The sequence below is a fragment of the Chiloscyllium punctatum genome, chromosome 8 (assembly GCF_047496795.1).
Source record: "Chiloscyllium punctatum isolate Juve2018m chromosome 8, sChiPun1.3, whole genome shotgun sequence".
Lineage (NCBI taxonomy): Eukaryota > Metazoa > Chordata > Chondrichthyes > Orectolobiformes > Hemiscylliidae > Chiloscyllium > Chiloscyllium punctatum.
This window is the reverse complement of record NC_092746.1, coordinates 25,365,084-25,391,000: the sequence shown is the minus strand read 5'-3', so window position 1 is coordinate 25,391,000 and position 25,917 is coordinate 25,365,084.

Sequence of the window (25,917 nt, the reverse complement as noted above, 5' to 3'; positions counted from 1 at the left end):
ACTGGATTTTAATAACTTTAATTTTGGATTAGTGGTGCTGGAAGAGCACAGCAGTTCAGGCAGCATCCGAGGAGCAGCAAAATCAACGTTTCGAGCAAAAGCCCTTCACTTTAAGACTGTCCAGCTAATCAATGCAGGCTTTAAGTTGCAGATTTCTGCCACTAGATGGCAGTCATACCAAATAAGAAATGACATCACTTGGGAACAAGTTGGAGACACAAAATGGTGGAATTAATCAATACATCTCAGCGCATACAAGAGTTTTCTTAGTCCAGAAAACAATTTTTAGTGCTTAACAAACTGTATCTTTAACCAGAAAGGTACTAACTTGAAAATGTGAATAGCTTTTGACTGTTTCTTTTAACTGATAATTAGGCCGATATTGAATGCGATGCTAACACCATGACTTGCCACCTTGATGTATGCTATTGCATGGAATGGAGTGCTTTTAACTGATAAACAAATACTTCTGTTAGCTTAAACGACGGAAGAACTCAATTTGGGAATATTGTACTTAGTCATACAACATGGAAATAGACGCTTTGGTCCAACTCATCCAGATATCCTAAACAAATCCAGTCCCATTTGCCAGCATTGGGCCCATATCCCTCTAATCTCTTCCTATTTATATGCCCATTCAGATGCCTTTTAAAATGTTGTAATTGTACCAGCCTCTACCGCTTCTTCTAGCAGCTCATTCCACACACGTACTACCCTCGGTATGAAAAAGTTGCCCCCTAGCTCCCTTTTAAACTTTTCCCCTCACACCTTAAACCTTTGCCCTCTAGTTCTGGACTCCCCCACCCCAGGGAAAAGACCTTGTTTATTTACGGCATCCATGCCCCTCATGATTTCATAAAGCTCCATGAGGTCACCCCTCAGCCTCCAATGCTACAGAGAAAGTATCCCCAGCCTGTTCAGCCTCTCCTTACAGCTCAAATCCTCCAACCCTGGCAATATCCTTGTAAATGGTTTCTGAACCCTTTCAAGTTTCACAACATCCTTCCAATAGCAGGGAGACAAGAATTGAACGCAGCATTCCAAAAGTGGCCTAACCAATGTCCTGTTCAGGTGTGCTACATGACCTCCCAGCTCATATACTCAATGCACTGACTAATTAAGGCAAGCATACCAAACACCTTCTTCACTGTCCTGTCTACCTGTGGCTCCACTTTGAAGGAACTATGAACATGTACACCAAGGTCCCTTTGTTCAGCAACACCCCCCCAGGACCTTACCATTAAGTGTATAAGTCCTGCTCTAATTTGCCTTTCCAAAATGCAGCACCTCATATTTATCTAAATTGAACTCCATCTGCCACATCTTGGCCCATTGGCCCATCTGATAAAGGTCCCAGTGAACTCTGGGGTAACCTTCTTTGCTGTCCACTACACCACCAATTTTGGTGTCATCTGCAAAGTTACTAACCATATCTCCTATATCACATCTGAATCATTTTATATAGATGACAAAAAGCAATGAACTCAGCAACAATCTTTGCAGCACGTGACTGGTCACAAGCCTCCAGTCTGAAAAGCATCCCTCCGTCACCACCCTCTGAATCCTACCTTCTACCAATTGTGTATCCAAATGGCTAGTTCTCCCTGTCTTCCATGTAATCTAACCTTGCTAACTAAACTACCATGCAGAATAGAACATAGAACATTATCCAGTACAGGCCCTTTGGCCCTCGATGTTGTGCCAACCTGTGAAACTAATCTGAAGCACTTCTAACCAACACTATTCCATTTTCATCCATATGTCTATCCAATGACCATTTAAATACCCCTAAAGTTGGTAAGTCTACTACTGTTGCAAGCAGTGCATTCCATGTTCCTACTACTTTCTGAGTAAAGAAACTACCTCTGACATCTGTCCTATATCTATCACCCCTCAATTTAAAGCTATGCCCCCTCGGCCCAGCAATCACCAACCGAGGAAAACAGCTCTCCCTGTCCACCCTATCTAACCCTCTGATTATCTTATATGTCTCAATTAAGTCACCTCTCAACTTTCTTTTCTCCAACGAAAACAGCCTCAAGTCCCTCAGCCTTTCCTAATAAGACCTTCCCTCCATACCAGGCAACATCCTAGTAAATCTCCTCTGAACCCTTTCCAAAGCTTCCACAGCCTTCCTATATTGTACTAACCAGAACTGTATGCAATACTTCCAAGTGCGGCCGCACCAGAGTTTTGTACAGCTGCAGCATGACCTCGTGGCTCCAAAACTCAATCCCGCTACCAATAAAAGCTAACACACTGTATGCCTTTTTAATAACCCTCTCAACCTGAGTGGCAACATTCATGGACATGGATCTCTCTGTTCATCAACACTACCAAGAGTCTTACCATTAGCCCAGTACTCTGTATTCTTGTTGCTCCATCCTAAGGGAATCACCTCACACTCTTCCACATTAAACTCCATTTGCCACCTCTCAGCCCAGCTCTGCAACATATCTATGTCCCTCTGTAACCTGCAACATCCTTCTGCACTATCCAAAACTCTACTGACCTTAGTGTCATCCACAAATTTACTAACCTATCCTTCTATGCCATCATCCGGGTCATTTATAAAAATGACAAACAACAGTGGACCCAAAACAGATCCTTGTGGTACACCAGGATAACTGAACACCAGAATGAACATTTCCCATTAATCACCACCCTCTGTCTTCTTTCTGCTAGCCAATGTCTGATCCAAACCACTAAATCACTCTCAATCCCATGCCTCCATATTTTGTGCAATAGCCTACCACGGGGAACCTTATCAAATACCTTATTGAAATCCATACACACCACATCAACCACTTTCTGCAAATCCACCTGTTTGGTCACCATCTCAAAAAACTCAATAAGCTTTGTGAGGTATGACCTACCCTTTATAAAACCGTGTAGACCATCTTTAGTCAACTTATTCCTTTCTAGATGATTATAAATCCTATCCTTATAACTATTTATCTATAACCAAAGTAAGGCTCACTGGTCTACCAGGGTTACCAGGGTTGTCTCTACTCCCCTTCTTGAACAAGGGAACAACATTTGTTATCCTCCAGTCTTCTGGTACTATTCCTGTAGACAATGACAACATAAAGATCAAAACCAAAGGCTCTGCAATCTCCTCCCTGGCTTCCCAGAGAATCCCAGGATAAATCCCATCCAGCCCAGGGAACTTATTTATTTTTAGACTTCCCAGAATTGCAGTTCCTGGGCCTAGTCCACCGCCAAACCATTACCACCCAACACCTGGAGGAGGAACGCCTCAAATCCCACCTTGGGACTCTGCAACCACACTAGATAAATGTGGATTTCAATAGCTTCCTCATTTCCCCATCATCCACATTATCCCAGTCCCAAGCCTCCAACTCGGCACCGCCTTCCAGACCAGTGCAGCAATTTCCACTCTGACCTATCACCTTCCCCCTCACCTTCATCCACCTATTGCTTTCTCAGCTACCTCCCCCCCGACCCCACCGCCCCTCCCATTTATCTCTCAGCCCTGTCCCACAAGCCTCATTCCTGATGAAGGGCTTATGCCTGAAACATTGATTCTCCTGCTTCTGGGATGCTGCCTGACCAGCTGTGCTTTTCCAGCACCACACTCTCGACTCTAATCTCCAACATTCACAGTCCTCACTTTCTCCTGTCTACATACTGTGTCAGGAAACCCTTCTGCACACATTGGACAAAAACTGACCTATCTAAAGTACTTGAACTATAGTATTCCCAGCCATTATTTGGAAAGTGAAAGTCCCTCATAACAACTACCATGTTACTCTTGCTCCTATCCAGAATCATCTTTACAATCCTTTCTTCTACATCTCTGGAACTATTCAGAGGCCTATAGAAAACTCCCAAGATAACATCTCCATTCCTGTTTCTAATCTCAGCCCATACTACCTCAAACATCCTTTCTGCTACCGTAATACTGTCCTTGACTAACAATGCCACACCTCCCACTCTTTTACCATCTTCTCTGTTCTTACTGAAACATCTAAATCCCAGAACCTGCAACATTCAATGCAGGTTCCTGTCCCTGCTCACCTTGTGCATCCAAAATGGCCACAACATCGAAATCCCAGGTACCAACCCATGCTGCAAGTTCGCTCACCTTATTCTGGATGCTCCTGGCGTTGAAGTAGACACAATTCAAACCAACTTCTTGCTTGCTGGTGCCTCCTTGCAACCTTGAAACCTTATTTCAGACCTCACTACTCTCAACCTCCAATTCAACTGCAATTTGGGTTCCCATTCCCCTGCTGAATTAATTTAAACCCACCCAGAGAGCAGTAGAAAATTTTCTCCCCAGGATAATGATACCCCTCTGGTTCAGGTGAAGACCATCCTGTTTGTAGATGTCCCACCTATCCCAGAAAGAGGCCCCAATTATCCAGGAATCCAAAACTCTCTCTCCTGCAACAAACCTGTAGGCACGTGTTCAACTCCTCTCTCCCTCTCCCTATTTCTTGCCTCGACACCTTGTGGCACAGGCAACAAACCAGAGATAACCACTCTGTCTGTCCTAGTTCTAAGCTTCCACCCTAGCTCCCTGAATATCTGCCTTAAATACCCATCTCTCTTCCTAGCTATGTCATTGATGCTTATGTGGACCATGACTTGGGGCTCCTCCTCCTCACCCTACAGGATCCCAAAAACATGATCAGAGACACCACAAACCCTGGTACCTGGAAGGCAACACACCAACCATGCGTCTCTCTCGATCTCACAGAACCTCCTAACTATGAAGTCCCCAGTGACTAATGCTCTGCCCATCTCTCCCCTTCCCTTGAGCAACAGGGACAGACTCTGTGCCAGAGACCTGTGCCCCATAGCTTACCCCTGGTAAGTACCACCCCCCCAGCCCCCAACAGTATCCGAAAGGGTATACTTGTTGTTGAGGGGAACGGCCACAGGGAATCCCTGCATTCCCTGCCGGTCCCTTTCTGTCCCCTGATGGTAACAAAATTCAAACACCATACTGGAGTCCATATAGACTTTGTCCACCACTCTGCCCTCATGAATCATCTTCGTTACTTCTTCAGAAAACTCAATCAAGTTAATAAGACAGGATGTTTCACACAAAACACCATGCTGACTATCCCTAATCAGTCCTTGCCTTTCCAAATACAGGTAAATCCTGTCCCACAGGATCTCCTCCGACAACTTGTGTTGAACTTTTTCCTGTTCTTTTGACTAAAAAAGCAGTTTTGGTAAAGACACTGTGAGAATCCTCTCTTTTTAAGTAGAGCTGGAGGCCCTTTGACTTGCTTAAACAGGAAGATGTGATAATTGCTTAATTTCCTATTAAAAGGTTAACACCTCTGACAACGCAGCGCTCACTCTGACCTAGATTTTCTCCAATCAACCTGTTCACAGATATTATTACACAGCTCTGGAGCAGGTGGGACTTGAACCAGGTTCAGGGACACTATCACTGCACTCTGTCCTCAACTGAGTGTCAGCCTACACTCTGTGCTCAGATCCTGCTGTGGGACTCCAGCTAAGAAACTGAATACGAACAACACAAAAAGATTCAAGGCTCACATACCTTTGCCTTTCTGATAAACCTTATCCAACCTGCCAAGAATATCTCCAAGTTTTGCTTTGCAAACTCACTTTGATCCTAGTTATCATCTCATCATGTCCAGTGCCCTTACCCCCATCAGGAATCGCCAAGAATCTGAATATAGATTTAATCTCTGTATAAATTATGTCTCCTGATGAAGGGCTTTTGCCCGAAACGTCGATTTTGCTGCTCCTTGGGTGCTGCCTGAACTGCTGTGCTCTTCCAGCACCACTAGTCCGGTGTCTGAACACAGTTGAAACCATTCAATCTCTTTACCCATTTCTTGCGGTCTAGGTGTCTAAATCTTCAGGTAAATTCTCCCATTCTGCTGACTGGACACAGTTCAGAAGCCTGGATTGGACTACTCTGTGTCCTCAACCCTGGATTTAATGTTTACTCATAAAAGAAAGAATTCCCCCACCATCTAACTCTTTGTAAGTCTCCTTTTGGGATGATTAATCAGTGTTGGCTATTCACTCCTGTGTTTCAGGCTGCAGAGGAGTAAATTCAGTCCAAATGGATTGAGCCATCTTCAGTCACTGAACTCTTTCTAAACCAGGACTCTTTCATACTTGAAAGAATCAATAGACATTTATATCAGCTCCTGATACTTCATAGATACCCATTCCTCAGGTGAAGTACAATATATTTCCTAATATTCAGCACAGACAAAGAATGAGGGATGAAGGGTGACGGTTAAATAAATATGCCAGTTGTGACCAGGACTGCTGGTAAATCTCATCTATGAGATTTATTCAAAAGCAAACGGAGAATCAGCTCCATAGATACTTCAATGGCTGGAATAATACAAAGCTATGTGATCACAAACAGTAACATGCTTCAAACTGCCCAAGTTAAGATTGAGTCTGGGGTTTTATACCCTCGGGTCATGTGATTTGGTATGGTGGAAGCAAAAATTGCTGGAAATCACGGCAGGTCAGGCAGCAATCCGTGGCGTGAGAACAAGCTAACACTTTGAGTCTAGATGTCTTTTCACACCCTTCTGTTATGAAGATGTGGGTGTACTGTAATTTTAAGAGAGTTAAAAGCTAGCAAAACTACCTGACACAGCACCAAGTGTTCTGAACAAGATATAATGTAACATTTGGTGAAATAACTCAATTAGCTGGTTGCCTGAAGATGACAAAACAAATTCGAATTCGGCCAATCAGTCGAAATTACACCCTGAAAAATATCAAACTCCAATCCAGTTTAAATATAGTACATTGACAATCTTAAAAGCCAATGACACAATCCAATGCTTTGGGGGTATAAGACCAGGGAAAATAGAACTTTTGGGAAGAGAGCTGCCAAGCCACCCTCATCTGCAGACTGCCCGGAAAAAATAGTTCTCTTAAAGGTCCCTTTATCAATCAGTAACCTGTGAAACAGAAATGCTAAGAAGAAAAGAAGACCGTGGAAGATATAAGAGGAGGTTTAACATCTGGCTGGTTTTAAAAATTTGAATTTTTGATCATCTTAATTGGGGGTTCTATCAGACTAGAATTAATAGAAGGAAGGTAATGGATAGGCTATGGGAAGGAATTGTAAATAGTTGTCAGCTAATTACTCTTTGTTATACATTAAGAAATAAAACTGTTAATTTTTACTTTAAATAGTTCTTCACCCCTCGAATTTTCACAAATTACAATCTTTTATCCGAAATGCTCGAGACGAGCTGTTTTTCGGAATTTGGAATCTTTTGGTTTTCAGAATGGTGAAAGTTTAATGGTGAAATTTTAAATAATCTTAATGGAGGAGCAGACTTATAAGTAAGAATGTGCTTGGCCATGCTACTGCTGCCCCCCCACCCCCCACATCTCATCTGAGTGACACATATCAAGTGGGTGTCGATTTGGGAAAACTGTTTGCTCCCCAAACAACCTTGTTAATGAGGAAAAAGCTTCACAAAAAACCTTCCGATTTCGGAGCTTTTCAGTTTTTGGATGCTCAGATAAAGGATCTTCTACCTGTTCTGCACGGGATAAACCTTTTCTGTGTTGCTGGTTTAAATTAAGCAGGAAGTTTACTCTCTGATGTAACACATCATGTCAGTTCTGATGATGAGTCATCTAGACTCAATACATTAGCTTGCTCTCTCTTCATGGATACTGCCTGTTTTCAGTACAGATTCCAACACCTGCAGTAATTTTCTCCTACCTGATAGGGCATGGAATTATGATATTTTCATGTATAAGTTTACAACATTCTAGCTCTGAGGCCCTAACCCATCACACAATTATGCCATTTCTGAGCAATGTTAAGCAGAGCCCAAGATGTAGAGACTTTGTGAATTAGCAAGGACCCTTTGGTGTCTTTGTTCAAATTTTAGACACAAACTTCTAGGGCCAAAAGTACAAGTTATCCAAAAATAGCCAGTTTGAGTTCCCTGGGCCATTGGAGAACTGTGAGAACTGGAGAACTCCAGTTTTGCCCAAAACGTCGATTTTCCTGCTCCTCGGATGCCGCCTAACCTGCTGTGCTTTTCCAGCACCACTCCAATCTAGACTCTGATTTCCAACATCTGCAGTCCTCACTTTCACCCATTGGAGAACTGTGTTTAGCTTTGACCAACTTTTCTTCAACAAGATTGGCCGGTACTATAAAGACTAAAAAGGATTATTCTGGGACATTAAATTCTAAACTAAAAGGCTCAATTGACAGAACTCCATTTGTTTTTACTGGAAATTAAGCTGATAGAACATGATTTAGAGCTCTCAAGTGGTCTAATGAATGGGTATTATATAGTGGAATTTTAGACTACACTTACAATTGCAGGATTCTTGAAAATAAATGCAAGATAGAGAAGCTTTCATTCAAATAAACTATGCCAGCTTCATGGCATTAATTGCGACTCTTAAATGCCTGCCTGACACATCAGTCAAGCTCATTAAGAGAAAAAGCTGGACCAAAAAAATATTTCTCTTTCTTAAAGAATCCAGGTCACAACAGATAATTTTTAATCAGTTATTCTGGTGATCTCTTAAATTAACTAACACTGAACGAAGAAAAAATTGTAAAGCAAGTTGCTCTAAAACTAATGAAACAGGTGGTGGTGAAGAACTAAACACTATAGAATAGTCTTGTGATAGAGGTGTTTTTATGTGAATTAATTATGCGGTAACTACAGCTTTGATATATGTCTGTACCTTCAAAATCCACAATGATATTCATTCTAATAATTTAGAGGATGGGTAATTCATGGTGTAGTAAGTTCTAAGGTCAGTGGCGTGCTCTAACTTGGCTGTTCTCAGACTGGGTAGATGTGAGGATTGACCTCAATTTTCTTGATGTGAAGAAGCAAAGAAAAAGCCAAGGTTCTTGATTTTTATCACAATCCAGACACAGTAAAGTCCACATTATCCAATTCTCATGCAACCAGTGATCATGAGAGTATGTTTCCTCACTCTTAGAACTGATCATATAGTTCATTCTCTCCGTTTGCTTTTGAATAAATCTCATAGATGATATTTACCAGCAGTCCTGGTCACAACTGGCATATTTATGTAACCGTCACCCTTCATCCCTCATTCTTTGTCTGTGTTGAATATTAGGAAATATATTGTACTTCACCTACTCAAGGAGACTGGGAGTGGTGTGTGGGGTGCACTGTGACAGAAATGGAGGAGAAATGAATGGTTCCTCTCAGGGTACCTCTCAAGCCCTGATTAGCCTCTCCTCATCCTCTTTGCCACTGACCCCATTGCCTCCAGTGGGTCTTTTTAATTTCAAAAATATACTTTATTCATTAAAATATCTTTATATATACACAGTCACAAAAGCAGATCAGTTTTGTACATTAGCATATCAAAGAAACAAATGAACATTGGAGTTTGACTCAACCCAAACAAACTGAGGGCATCTCTTACATGACCAGACTATATTTACATACACTTGAAGTACCAGGAGGGTCTGAGAACTAAACAGACCCCCATTTAACTTCGGTATAAAAACTGTAGACAGTGGTCTTTCCCCATTGTGCCTCAGTGGCAGCTGCCCCAAGTTTTAGTGCATCCCTCAGCATGTAGTCCTGGACTTTGGAATGTGCCAGTCTGCAGGACTCTGTCAAAGTCAACTCCTTGTTCTGGAAGACCAACAAGTTTCAGGCAGACCAAAGAGCGTCTTTCACACCTGGCATTACAGTTGCAGTCAAATGTCTGTCTTGTGTGCATCCTGGTGAACAGCCGGTAGAACACAGCGACCTGTGTCACAAAGCTGTTGGGACAAACCTTGACAAAAACTACGGTATCTCTCTCCAGAATTCCTATGCAAAGGCACATTCTAGAGTCTCAACACCTTTCCTTGCCTCCGCAGCTGCTCGTCCCCATTGCCATTCATCCCATTGCCTCCAGTAGGTAAGTCTGAGGAAGATACTCCTGCATTGATCCAGGAGATCCTAAAAGAGACCTTGGACCTCCATTGGACACCCAGCATTGTCATTACAGACAATGTGAGAGTACACTAAGCAGTGCCACCACCACCTCACCTGCTGATGTTAGGGTCACACCAAGGAGTCATGGGCATAAGAGAAAACCTAATGGCACAGATGTTGCAAATGTTTCAATTTGTCACATGTAAATCTTCTATATTAAATTGGTTTCACTTTGTTCATTGTTATCATAGTTGAGACTGGCTTAAATAGAGAGCTAAATGTATTTGCTTTCTGGTCATCATGTATTGATGACTTTGGCGAAGGAGTTATGAATACTTTCTTTATTGTGGAAATAATAACGTTATGGGTTTGCATTTAGTGTTTATTGAAGTTTCTGATAGTGTCCAGTCTTGAACTTTCACTCTGTGGGACATGACTGAATGTATTTGTTTTGCTGACCCACCCTTAAATGCACTATCAAGGAAGATGTTGGAACTTACACTCAATAGGAATAATTGATTAATTGGGAGTACACTCAAAGTCTAATAACAATAGTGTACGATCTGAAATCTTGGCCATGGCAGGTTGTTTGAAATATGTCTGAGTGTGAAGTGGATGTAATTGGTATTCACTGGTTAATGTTGTAACAAAGGTCTGCTCAACTTCCACTTGTAAGTGACAGACGAAACAGATTCTGACATGGCTCCTGGACAGAGGCTAGCAGGGTTTGGGAATCATCCCAAGCAAGCAATGGATTTCCGGTGATAAGACCACACTTATGCAGATACTTCACTCTTAGGTGAATTGGGTATCTATTAAATTGTCCCTGGTATCCCCTGCATGTCACGTCATGGATGTGGAATCCAGTAATAGGCTCATAAAATTCATCCTTATCTAAGAAGTAGTGCTGCTGCTGCTCTTTCTCACCTGCTACAAAGGTTCTCCACATTGTGTGGTGCAGCAAACCAGGAATACTTGTGATGTCCTCTGTAGCCTGGACTTTAGATTGTGGGAACCTGTAGAGCAAATGGAAGCTCATGAAGGAACAGCATTGTCTATGAACACATCACATTTCCTCATTCACCTCCATTCTCATGCTTATCCCAGGTCATTCCAGCCTTAGTGTCTGTGATTACTGGGTTATCCTTCAATCCTTCAAACTGCAGCACCTCTTGGTCTGCAAGAATGATTGGCTTCAAGTCAGGTGTCCACCTCCATTCCTCACTCTCTTTCTTGTGTTCTGGATCAGCTTAACCAGCAGGATAACATGCAGAATCAGTGTTTTATCAAGTGACACCTAACCTCCTTGTCTGCATGAATACCCACCAAATATCACCTTGACAGATCAGACAAGTTTTTGACTTATTTCCTTCACCAAACCCTGGATCTTTGGAGGACTTCATAGGTGCTCCCCTCCTCCAAGACCTTTATCTAGGCCACCATTGCCAGAGGGATGGTGTTCTTGTGCTGTCTGTGGGAAAGATCATCTTCAATGTTCCTTGGTGGCTTAGAAGGGGACTGCTAAACTGAGGAATGGGTATCTGTCAAGGCTGAGACATCTCTGCCCGCGTATTTGGGTCTTGGATCCGATTGGGATGGTGAGACATTCAAGGAAAGCTGAGTATACAATAAGAAATGGAACACAATACTGATAGAAAGTTGAGGTCATGCTGCAGAGCTACCCTGTCTGTTTAGGAGACTCCTTTATATCCTGTCTCTGCTTTATTTTCATCTGATGGCAGGATCCATCGATGAATAACATCCCTATCATTGTAATTGCATGTATTTGACATGTGTGCAGGTTTCTGACACACAAGCAGAGGTGATGCCTACTTCTGATTCCACTGACAGGATCTGTGTGCCTCTTTTTAGAATCTGCCACTGATTGGACACAATGTATAACTGTAATAAGCAATAAAATCTCAGCCTCTATATGAATGTAGTCATCTGCTTGTGATTGATAATTTGTGTATGATAATGGTTTCACGCTGCATTTATAAAACACTTGAAATTATTCTGCAGTTTGTATTTCAAACATAGAGAAAATAAATAAAAGCAAGACACTCTTTCTTCCTCTGTTGTCTGTTATAAAATGTAATTACTTATCATGGAGTACCATGATTTCCAGATTGATATACTGAGTATAAAGATCAAATCTGCTCAAAATCAAGAAATGAAGTGTAAAAAGCTACATAGTGTGATCAGTTCCTCATGGATCAGTTCATTAGTGTAGTGTAAGACACAAACTGGAGTGTGATACAAATAGCAAGGGGTTCAAATTATCTTATAATCTGCAAACAGTGCTTTCTCTATGGAATTTGAATTTCAATCTAAGTGATTAGTCCATATTAATTCTTACAAACTATATTATTGAAAGGGTTATGCTTTTGTAGAATTAATTATGCAGGACTGCCATTTTGTGAAAGTTTTGAATGGTGAGAATTTGTTAAATGTATTCAAAAAAAAATCCTTTATCGTTATGTAAATATTCCTACTACAGAATGTGCAAAACTTGACCTTCCCTGAGGAAATAAGGCAGGGCAAGTGATTGTAGTATTAATTGAGGAACACTTTAGGACCTGTGATCCTAATTCTATTAATCTTTTATCAAAACAATGTTCTCAGTGAGAAGGATGTCGTGCCAGAAAACCTACCAACATTGGCAGTACCTATGACACAGTTAAATGATCTTCTCCAACTTTAGCAGAAGTTATAAATAAAAATTGCTTCAAGATTAAATCAAATTCAAATGTTTTGGCATTAATAATTGTGATAGAACAGAACTTAACAAATGCAGTCAAGTTATAGCTACAGGATTCTGGCATTGTACAGATGACTGCTGTGATGTTCACAGAGTCACAATAAAAAATGAAATGCCAATCAATCGAGCAGATGTGACAGCTGATTTCAGCTTGTTGCAATTCAGCAAGAGCCCGTGACATACATGATATTCAATTGTTTTGTACAACAAAACCCAACAAAACTTGGAACCTTATTCCCCAGCTTTTGTCTGCCTGAAGGCTGGTATTCAATTACAGATCACGTGGATCAGTATTGGGTCCCTTATTGTTCATGGTTAAAATGATGTAGATGAGAGTATGGGAGGATGATAAGTAAGTTTGCAGATGACATGAAGATTGACCAGATAGTTGACAGTGAGGAAAAAGGCCTTTGGTTACAGGAGTAAATAGATGGACTGATCAGATGAACAGATCAGTGGCAAATCGACTTTAATCTTGAAAAGTGTCAGGCAAGGCATTTTAAATAATTGAAGAATTAAAAAGACAAGTACTGAAATGGCAAGACACTAGGAAGCTCAGAGGAACTGACAGATCTTAAGAAGCTTGCCCAAAGATTCCTGGAGGCAGTTGGACATGTTTCATATGGTAGTTAAGAAGACAGTTGTGGGATACTTGTCTCTACCACAGCATAGATTAAAATACCAGGGAGGTTATGTTGGAGCTGTACAAAACTCTGGTATACTGTGTGCAATTCTGGTCACCATACGAAAGGATGTGATTATACTAGAGGGGTGCAGAAGATATTCAGCAGGATGTGGCCAATAATGGAGTAGCTTTGCTATAAAGAGGGGCTGGATAAGCTCGGATTGCTTTCTTTAGAGAGAGAAAACTTAAAGGAGACCCGATAATAATATGTAAAGTTATGAAGGGTTATAAGGTGGATGGAAACCAGCTGTTCCCTTAGTTGATGGGTCAATAAAAAGGGGCACAATTTTAAGGTGAAAGACAAAGGTTTAGAGGAGCATTTTTTTTTTATTTACAATGAGACTGACAGAAATCTAGAATGCAGAGAAGTATTCTTTTGTCTTGAATAATGCCATGCGATTTGTGGGTGTCACTGTCATCAGCTGTATCTATTTGTCTGAGCATCTTCCAGGTTATCAGCATGATTTTTGCCCTTTCTCTGTTGAAGTCTTGGAATCTAATTGATCTTGGTTAATATCATTTAGAAATACCACTGGTCACTGCTTCTTTATTGTACTGTGTCAGGGTCCACTGTAGTCACTATAACACTGTTATGGCAGAACCCAGCAATATCACCCACTACTGCCATCATACTGACTGGTTGGGTTCCTTCATGCTGTAGAATGTATGAAGGTAACCACCCTTTTGGTTAAGTCTTGGTGAGCAAACAGTCTGAAGGTTATTGCATAAATTGTACGAACATGGCCTCTATTACTACAGGACTGTTAGCAGCACAATAGCCTCAGATCTGTTTTCCCTGAACTTCATCTTGACCCATTTCCTCATACTATTATCACATTGGATGGTGTTTATCACACTCAATCATGTATTAGTCCTTTCCAATCCTTATGTAATACACTGCTCCAATCAATTACGCATGTCTCCTACTAAACTACTGCATATTTAATGATTTAGATATAAATAGTGTTAAATAAAAGTATTATATAAAAAAGGGCAGATAAAATTACTTTGAAAATAGTAACCAAATCATCTGTATATGTACTGGTCAAATTGTATTTGAAACTTAATTTCATTTGACTTGAAGGTTACACTTGAGCTGGACTCCCACTTGATAAAACCAGAGGGTATTGTGCAGAATTTCCATAACTGTGCCAGAGCATCAGCAGAAGTTTTGGTTAATTAACATGAACTGCCAATTATGGTGTTTCTTTGAATACATCACGAAAGTGATATTTTATCCTTTGCCAACAGATTGCAAACTGTATAAATATTGCTATCCTTCTATGTTAAACCCTTACTTAGCTGTCATGTCTAAAGTGTGTTGCAGCAATGAGCTTGTTACAGCAATGTTATTTCAGTTGTTTTTGTTCCAATAACCAGTGAGCAGAATCAATAGGCATTTTATCCGGGAACTTTGTCAAGTATTGTCCCAAATTTCTGACTTATTTTTCTTGAATTTTTAATGTCCTCAATCAGGATGGAACACATCACGACATTCATCACATCAACTCCAGTTAAAGATACAAACAATTAAATTATGTGCCCTCTGAACCCCTCTCTTTTCTAGTAATTTGTTTAACTCATTATTCTTGAACTCTTAGGTCAATCATGTTGGGCATGGAAACATTCCCATTAACTCTTGTTTATGTCTGCTCCAATACCTTAAGTATCTTCATGAATGCAGTGACCAAACATTAATATAGTACTTTGTGAAATTGTCTTATAAGTTTATCTAAATTAAATTGACCTGGCCATTGCTTTTTTTACTAATCTCTTCAAATGTTGCCTCCAGAAAGCTCGTCAGGTTCATTAAAGAAAATATATGCCATGCATCCTTCTTGGGAGCCTTCCATTTACCTTTGTCCAAATGGTCAATGATGTCTCCTCTTATCCAACCATCTTTATAGAGTCTTATTTCTAGTTACCTACCCCCAACACCTCCCCCCCACCCCCTCCCTGCCACTGAACAAGACCTATTAGATTTAATTTTATTTAGGTGTCTGCATGAGAGCTCTTATTATCAGCTTACTGAAAGTCAGGATATATATCAGCTGCATTCTGTTCATTTCCCCTCAAGTCCAATAAATCTCTCAGTCCTCCATAAAAGGACGGTCTTTTATGGGTTAGCTTTGCCTTTGATTATTGCACTACAACTTTCCATGCTTCTTAGGTATTTCCCTTCCAAGAGATTGCAGTATTTCTCTGTCTATAGATGTCAAACTAACTGACCTGTAATGTCCCTAGACCACACTTCTGACTTTTCTTGAAGGTTGAAAGCAACCGGTTATCATTCACTGCTGCATGTTTCAAAGTTTTATAGCTCAAGGTATAGTTTGGGTTCTGAATGTTTTTCCACAGAAATTATCCCTGCCATCAGTGTTGAAATAATCTAAGTTTACTGCATGTCGATTGCTGTTTATATGAGATTCATGTGGACGGTGTGCATTAGATTTATTTTTTAATGAAATTATCACACATAGCAGTAACAGTGGGTGCACTCAATAAATTAATACCAACATTGAAATTGCTGGTACTAAGATATGACCTTGGTAAGTCAATGAGATCTCAGTTCAATAACATATATACTGACTGCAATTATTATCAGGAATGTCTCTTAATTTGAATTATGTTTAAAAAAATTGAAAATAAAAAAAACTACAAATAAAATGACCTCAAAATTTGCAGATTATACCAACATTCTTCCAAACTACTAAGATCTTGAGGAAGAAACCTTTATTTTTTAGCTGGTTTGGTGCCTATTGTGGCTCTGGTCCCAAATCAGTATGCATTTGATGATTAGCCATCCACTGAAATGGGAAGCAACTTAATTTGTTGTATTAAAATGGCTTAAAATATGGCAGCAATTTGCATACAGCAGAGGGTCAGTCGGATCTCCAGTGTAAGTTTAAAGTGCCCTCTGCTTTTCTCATTCCATTTGCACTTACTTTTACAGCATTGGATATTGTACAACATTCTTAAGAATTTCTTTTGTTTTCATATTTTTAAGAATAATTTGCAAAGTGTTTGGATATGGACCTGCATACTGACAGAAAGAATTACATGTACAGCATCTTTCACTACTTCAGTCCCAAAGCACTTTCCAACCCATGATGTACTTTTGAAATGTAATCACTATTGCAATGCAGAAAGTTAAAAATCGCACTACACCAGGTTATGGTCCAACACGTTTAATATGGAAGTACAAGCTCGCCACCTGATGAAGGAGCAGAATTCTGAAAGTTTGTACTTCTAAATAAATCTGTTGGACTATAAACTGGTGTTCTGTGATTTTTAACTTAGTCCACCCCAGTCCAACACCAGCACCTCTGTGTAATGCAGGAAATACAAGCAATTTAAATACATGCTAGAGTCACAACAGTTAGATGAATACTTAAACAGATTATGTAGTAGTTATGTTATTTGAGAACTAGTTCAGATATTTCAACATAGTATGAGCTCACAACCAAGCCACATTATGTATCCTTGGCTGAGAGCCAGACATTCATTTTTTTTTAGATTCCCCTATAGCATGGAAACAGGCCCTTCAGCCCAACCAGTCCACACTGACCCTCTGAAGAGTAACCCACCCAGATCCATTTCCCTTTTGACTAATGCACCAAACAGTATGGACAACTTAGCGTGAATTCTTGAAGCACCTGATTTTAATGACATATATTGCTGTCTGATCTTTGATGTTAATTTCACGTGTATTTGCATAAGGTTAAGATGTTCCAAGTGCTCACAGTTTCAGTTATTGAAACTTTAAAGGATCTGGATAAATAATACATTATTGTACTGTGGTAGCAATATTTTAGTTGTTTTTGATATAGTGGAAAAGTATCAATGCATAGGTTCTTAAAAAAAAAGCTTTTTGCACATGTCCAAATGACACTACAGGATTGATTCTTTTCACAAAGCGTACAGTGGGAGAATGAGCATTGTGGTGCCATATCATGAGAGGTCAAGGGATTGTTTGGGGGAATATCTTATGTGACCATAATGTCACTTTAAAAGGGTTATTTTGCCTTGGGGTTCTTTGAAAAGAGATTGTAAAGGCAGAGGTGCCGAAAAGTCTAGGGAGCTAGAAAACTAAAACAGTTTAAGGATGGAAGGGGAGTAGCAAGTTTTCCCAGTATAGGAGTTTCTAGTTTTTTTAGCTGTAGCGAGTCACAGGATGCATGAGTACCAAAAGGTTTGCAAGCTTCAATAAATAATTCCAATCTAACTTTCTCTGAAGTCTCTCTGGATGTTGTTTCCTCCTGCCTATAAGAATCTGTGTTTGAATTCACCTTTTTGCAAAGCAGTGTGTTTATGGGATGTTACTATATTTGAACAGTTAATTAATTAAGTTGCTGTATTGGGTTGGTTAAGTTTTCCAATGGTTAAGATGTTCTAAATTCTGCTTTCTGTCATTCATGTTTCAACTATGGTGTTTAAATAAATTCTGTTTTGCTTAAAGCTGAGTGATTTAACCAGTTGCATCACACCTGGAACACCCACTTCATATATACCTTTAAAATAAGAAAAGGGTCTAGACTACCTTCTTAATGTATTTTGAGGGGGTCTGGTCTAGTCCACAATACTTTGCATGGAAAATATGAAAGGAGGGAGGGAAGTTGTTTGTTGGGGATGGGGGATAGTTGAGGTGGAATTAAACAGAGCATGGAGACTGTGTAGCAATTAAGACCTGAAAGCTGAGGTTTGGAGGGATGTTTTTATTCTTTTTGGGATGAAGTCACACAGTACAATGTGGGACCTTATAAACAGCCCACTTCCACATACAACAATCCCTATAGCTGACTCCAAACCTTTTGCCTGGGTCAGCTGGCCTGCACCCATCGGCAGCAATGTCTATCCCAACTTCCTTGGCATCATTTCCCAAGGTGGGCAGATCAAGACCAAACTTTTCCAGATGCTAGCTTCCTGCCTCAAACATAAAAATCCAGGCCATAATATCAACCAAAAAACCATGAATGTGTCACATACTACACATTGAGCACAGATTCCTTGCATCTCGTTAACCACAATTTGCACTTCAGCCACAGATAAAGGACGGGTAATGAGACAGCTTCTATTTTTAAATTGATGTTTAAAGGGACTCCAAGTGATGTCCTGAGGCACTGACTGGCAACCTCCTCTATATCTGCAAATTTGAGCTCTTATACGAAATGTCTACATAAACTGAATATCCTGCTTAAAAATATCAATGTAATATTGAATCATTTGAATATCAACAATCCTTAGTAGGGTTGATACTAATGTGATGTTTACTAATATAGGTTATTTCTGGTGGCTCGAGTTAAAGATTTGGAAATGCCAGGTTCAAATGAATTGATGGAATTCAAAAAGGATGAGTTAGGAGTGGTGATCTCTAGTCTAAATTGAATGTATGGGGTGAGTGGTTGCTTCTTATAGTTTCAAGCACAGCACTACTAATCAGTACATGTTCTACACCATAGACAGAGGGGAAAGCAGGAAGAGAAATTGGAAATTACTGGCTGTTCTCTGGCAAGGATGGTAAATTCTAAAACTAAAATAAAAATTAGAAGTAGGGTGCAATCACAGACAGACCCTGAAAACCCTATGAGTCTGTCTAATATCAGAGGGAAATGGGTCTGGGTGGGTTACTCTTCGGAGGGTTGGTGTAGACTGGTTGGGCCGAAGGGCCTGTTTCCACACTGTAGGGAATCTAATCTAATATGACTGTATCCGAAATATGAAAACCAATAACGACTTTAGGAAAACAAAGAAATGCCAAATTTATGAAGAGGTGATCTCTAATCTGAAGGTGCAAGAAAATTAACATGTCAACAACAACTAAGAGCAGGGAGTTATAAACATAAGTTATATAATTAGAGCAAATAAATCATGCAGTGGTAGCAGAGTCCTCAAAGAACAACAGGATGAGTGGTATATAATAATGCTTAAGACCGTGTAGAAACTGTAAAGTGTGAAAATTAAGTGAATGTGTGGAAATTCACAGACCTGAAAATGATCACATTATTAAAAGTGGTTTAACCCTTGGTTGTCATATCTTTGGTGGTTGTATGGTATTTTTTGTATCCATTCAATGTATTTTCTACATGTATCTGTTTGCAAATCACTTTCATTATGTATTATTCTTGAAATACATAGGGAAGAAATTTATTTGAGTTAATGGCTGCTACCTGTATTGTTCACACAACACTGATAAATCCACTCAGAAAAAAAGAAATTAACAGCCAGCAATGCAAGCAGAGCCCAGGGAATTGATGTACCATGTATACAGCAGCAAGAAATTGGTACTACATGAATGAAACTCCCCTCCATTGACTCATATTTTAGTTTTGCATTGACTTATACTGTGAATATTCACTAGGTTCATGAGCTGGACAAAACATGCAACAGTATTGCACTTTCTAACTTCATAATGCATCACAAGGATCAGTATCTCTAAGTTGTATGAAAATGTGAAATTGTGCATCTAGAAGTGGGCAAAACTTTGTGATTTATATTTAAAACTCAAGACACTGCTGTGGATTGATATCGCTTGAAGCAATTTTATTTCTGCAACTGTAAAGGAAGTGGCATTTTTTTTCAAGTAGCAACACAAAATTTTATTTAATGTGGCTTGTGACAATTGTCTTTTTCACTTTTTTTTTAATTTGGAAGGTTCCCTGAGGTAAAGCACATGTTCAGTCTCTACCTACATTGTTCAATCCTGCACTCGGACTGTTTCATTCCTCATAGGGCTGAATTTTCATCTTGGATGACCTTAGGAAATGGAAATGGGATTTGATAAAATGTTTTATTTCTGCCTTTGACAGGATGCTTTCATTGTGGTGGGGAATTAGATGGAGTCAAGACTGCCATCTCCCGCAGAAGGCCTTAGGCAATGCTTAGGTGCCTGGGTTAAATAGATCATCTCCATTGTTTTGTTTTTAAACAATCAGGGGTGTGAACATTGCTGATTGGGTCAGAATTTATTACCCATTGCTAATTGCCTTGAGAAGGTGGTGGTGAGCCACCTTAAACCGTTGCAGTCCATTTGTTATAAGTGGACCCATGTCGCTGTTGAGGAGGGAGTTTGACGCTTTTGAACCAAGAAGACTGAGAGAACAGCAATATATTTCCAAGTCAGGATGGTGAATGACTTGGTATGGAAAATGCAGGTGGTAGTGTTCTCATATATCTGCTGTCCTATTTTTTCTAGATAGAGGTCAATGTTGGTTTGGAATCTTGGTGAATTCCTGAAGTGAATCTTGTAAGCAGTACAATGCTGCTATGGAGCATCGGCAGAGGGCATAAATGTTTGAAGATGTAGTACCAGTCAAGAGGGTTGCTATGTCCTGAATGGTGTCAAACTCCTTGTTGGAGCTGCACTCATCAGGCAAGTGGGGAGGATTCCATCATACTCCTGCCTTATGCCTTGTAGATTGTGGACAGGCTTTAGAGAATCAGGGATGAGTTACTCACTGCAGGATTCCTAGATTCTTTACTGCTGCTGTAGCCACAGTATTTAATTGGCCAGTCCAGTTCAGTTTTGGGTCAATGGTTACCACCAGAATGTTGATGCTGGTGAATTCAGCGATGGTAATACTATCAATTATAAAGGGCTGAAGGTTATATTCTCCCTTGTTAGAGGTGGTTGTTGCTGGTTACTTGCTGGTGGTTGTGGCACAGATGATACTTGACACTATCAAGTATTTTGTCTAGATCTTGTTGCATATGGATATGGACTGCTTCAGTACCTGAAGAATCATGAACAGTGAAAATTATGCAATTATTAACAAATATCCACATGATAGAGGGAAGCAAATTGAAGGAAAGCAGCTGAGGATGGTTGGGATGAGATACTACCCTAAGGAGCTCCTGCCGAGGTCAGAGAGTCAGAGTCAGAGAAATGTACAGCATGGAAACAGACCCTTAGGTTCAACCCATCCATGTTGACAAGATATCCCAAATGAATCTACTCGCACTTGCTAGCACCGGCCCACATGCCTCCAAACCACTCCCACTCATATACCCGCCCAGATGCCCTTTCAATGTTGTAGTTGTACTAGCCACCACCACTTCCTCTGGCAACTCATTGCATACACGAGGAATACTCAGTATTTCCTGAGTAAACCCATAATCTGGATGACAATCATACCTCCCAAGTGGACTAGTACACATTACAGCATTTATCAATCAAATCAATTTAGCCAAAAAGAGACATTCAAAATGGCCACCACAATTTTTAATATTACAACAGGCACTACACATTTTAACAAGTACTTCATTGATTGAAAAGTGCTTTGTAACATCCTATGATTCTGAAAGATGCTTAAAAAATGCAAGTATTTTTGTATTTACATGGAAGCACTATTAGCATGGAACAGATAGAAAATTATATAAAAGTTTTAGAATTATCACAAATTCACTGAACTTATGGCCACTGAACTGCATTTTAAATAACCTTCACATTCAACTTTCCATAATATCCAATTGATTAAAAATTTTATTCAGAGCTAAAGCTAACATCTTTGACCCATCTATCTCTAAAACAAATCACTGTCCTCTCCTCTACTTCTGTCACTGAGGAAGGAAAGGCATGAAGAAAATGCTACTTAGGAAACTTAATGGGATGCAAGATAGGAAGAGGTAGCTGGATAGAATGAAATGAAGTCTTGCAAGGTTTTAGTAACATAAAAGCATAAAAATAGGAATGTCCTGATGCTGACATGAGTGACCTCTACCTCCAACCATCTTCCTTTGTGCTTGGTATGATCTCAACCATCAGCCTTGACATCAATGGCATCTCCCCTTTCATGTTCAGATCTTTTTTCTTGTTTGAACCAAGGCTGAAATGAAATCAGGAGCTGAGTGGCCCTGGTGGAACTCAAATTGAGCATCAGGAGCAACTGCTATTTGATTTCACTGTCGGTTATCCCTCTGTCACTGATGTTCAAGTTTAGACTGATGGAACAACAGTTGGCTGGTTTATATTTGTCCTTTTTTTGTGTCAGGTTAATTGTAACAATCCTGGAACAACTTAGCTAGAAGAGCTGCAGTTTCCAGAGCACTGGTCTTCATACTATTGCTAGAACATATTCAGGGGCCACTGCCTTTGTTGTATCCAGAACAATCAGGTAATTCTCATGGGGAGGGAATCAAATTGACTGAACATAGACAGCTGTAATGCCAAAGATCTCATATAATTTGGGTTACTTTTAATTCCCATGTTTCTAATCCTCCAGTCATGAAGAATTAGTTAAGCATTTACATTTCAAAAATTAAATTTTTCATATATAATGAAAAACAGATTAGTCAAATCTGATTTCCTTGAATTGAACCCCTCACACTTGGTTTCAAAAGTACATCACTCATAACTTAACATGGTGTGAACATATTTGGAAATATATTCCTCTGAGGCTGATATTCCTGTGAGAAACAATAACCAATACTGCATTCCTTCCACACATCCGCATAAAGACTGGTAACCTAATTCACATGCCTCTCCCAAGAATGTCTGTAAAATATGCAAAGGAATAATAATTAATAAGCATGTGTCCTTTAAGGTGAGCCAGAAAAAGCAGATATATTTCTCAAGTTTGTTTACCCGTCTGGATGTTTGATACTCCATTCTGCTATCATTTTGATATGTTTTCACGAGTATCCAAGTCTTCTTTATAATCTAATCTTTGCACTCATTTGTTAGATCCTTTGTCATACCAAAGAACTCAGTAACCTTTCAAAATTTATTAGAGCAAAGTCTATTAAAATGAAAGGCATCTGGACTAGACCCTGAGAATTCCATTAAGGTGGAAAGTATTCCAATGCATAAGGAAAGTCCTGATCCCTCCCAGTTCACACTGCTGCTCAGTCTCTCTCTCTCTCTCTCTCTCTCTCTCTCTCACTCTCTCTCACTCTCATATGGAGGGGTTCTTCTTTACTAATCTCAGCTTCTCACTATTATGCTAAAGAGTGCCATTCGCAATGTCTGTGGTTATAAGAACACATAATCGCACAGTGCAACAAAATCTCATCTCCCCTGGCTGCAACAAAATTAGATCAGAGCCAGGAGGGCTGGAGTTGGGAATTGTAATTATTTTCAAAAGCAAATAATTTGATATTTGCCTTGATATTTTGGTTGTCCACATCAAATGTAAACCATCATTCTCTACAAATCTGCAGCATTATCTGGAAGACTTTGAAGATTAGGTTGTCCCTTGTTGATTCTCTCCACCTTGTAATACAGACTGGCTTTGAATCAAGTAGCTGTTATTTAATTTTTGACCTTTCCTTGCAAACATTATCCACCAGTCATTCATTTTATGAATCAGTCTGTTTTCAGTCAGCAGACCTCACTCGAGAGCCACAAATGTTATGTTCTCGCTGCATTAGAAAATTGTTCTTGTCATAATTGTCTTAATTTCAAATATGGAAATGCATGAAAATCAGTGTGGTGGGCTGGAAAACTATTCCTTGACCTCAGGGAGAAGTTTCTTTTTTTAATCTGATGTGGTTAAAGTAGCTAATAACTGTCTCTACTGTTTATCTGACATAAGCATCATTTTTCAGCGTTATTATTCTTACTATGTCAATGGGCCATAAATTATTCCTGATGAAGGGCTTTTGCCCGAAACATCGATTTTCCTGCTCCTCGGATGCTGCCTGACCTGCTGTGCTTTTCCAGCACCACTCTAATCTATAACTTGTTGTGGCGAGGTATCTAATGCCATCTTCCGTTCAACCTGAAGTCCTCATCAAAAGGAATCAGAGCAGAACATTAAGAAAACACATCAATGACTCCTGTGATCCAGATAGGTGCCAGAAATGTACTTCACTGTTATTTTTATTTGTTAGTTCACTGCCCATAATTTTTGTGTCTTGAAGTCATAGAGTCATAGTGATATATAGCAAGGAAACAGACCCTTCAGTCCAACTCACCCATGCCAACCGGAAATCCTAAATCAATTTAGTCCCATTTGCCAGCATGTGGCCCATATTCCTCTAAATCCTTTCTGTTCCTTTATCCGTCCAGATGGCTTTCAAATGTTGTAATTGTACCATCCTCCACCACTTCCTTGGCAGTTCATTCCAAACACACATCACCTTCTACGTGAAAAGATTGCCCCTTAGGTCCCTTTTAAGACTTTCCCCTCTCGCCTTAAACCTATATCCTCTAGTTTTGGACTCCCCCATCCTGGTAAAAAGACCTTGTCTATTTACCCTATCCATGCCCCTCATGATTTTATAAACCTCTATAAGGTCACCCCTCAGCCTCCAATGCTGCAAGGAAAACAGCCCCAGCCTATTCAGTCTCTCCCTCTAGCTCAAATCCACCAACACTGGCAACATCCAGAATTGCACGCAATATTCTATTAGTGGCCTAATCAAAGTCTTGTACCACTGCAATATGACCTCCCAACTCCTATGCTCAATGCACTGACCAATAAGCATACCAAACATCTTCTTCACTATCCTATCTCCCTGTGACTCCACTTTCAACTAACTATGTTCCTGCACTACAAGGTCTCTTTGTTCAGCAACATTCCCCAGGACCTTAGCATCAAGTGTATAAGTCCTGCCTTGATATGCCTTTACAAAATGCAACACCTCAAATTTATCTAAATTAAACTCCACCTGCTACTCCTCAGCCCATTGAACCTTCTGATCAAGATCCCGTTGTAACTCTGAGGTAATCTTCGCTGTCCATTACACCTCCAATTTTGGTGTCATCTGCAAACTTACTAACCATACCTTGTATGTTCACATCCAAATCATTTACATAACTGATGAAGAGCAGTGGACCCAGCACCTATCCTTGTGGTACCAGTCTGTAAAGCAATCCTCCACCACCACCACCAACTGTCTTCTACCTTCGAGCCAATACTGTATCCAAATATGATTTGGAGATGCTGGTGTTGGACTGAGGTATACAAAGTTAAAAATCACACAACACCAGGTTATAGTCCAATAGGTTTAATTGGAAGCACCCTAGCTTTCGGAGCGCCGCTCTAACAACTACCTGATAAAGGAGCAGCGCTCCAAAAGCTAGTGTGCTTCCAATTAAACCTGTTGGACTATAACCTGGTGTTGTGTGATTTTTAACTCTATATCCAAATAGCTAGTCCTCCCTCTATCCTGTGTGACCTAATCTTGCTAACCAGTCTACCATGGGGAGCCTTGTTGAAGGCCTTACTGAAGTGCATATAGATCACATCCACCACTCTGCTCTCATCAATCCTCTTTGTTACTTCTTCAAAAAACTCAATCAAGTTAATCTTGTCTTGTCTCTTTTTGTGCCTTTTTTATGTGTATGGGAATATTTGAAAAGAAGTAAAATTTCTGTTATAAAGACTTATAAGTTAGTAATTTGTGTTTCTTTTATGCCGTCAGTTAAAAACAATCCATTTACAATCAATAGTTGTTTTCATGTTAAGTCCAGAAACCTGGTTAGTGTTTCTTTTCATGTGGATTTGTCAGTCAGGTAAAGTCGGGATTTTGGATAGTTTGATGAACTTTTCTGCATTTATAACCACTCCAGGAAAAGTTGAATTTAATTTCCTGAT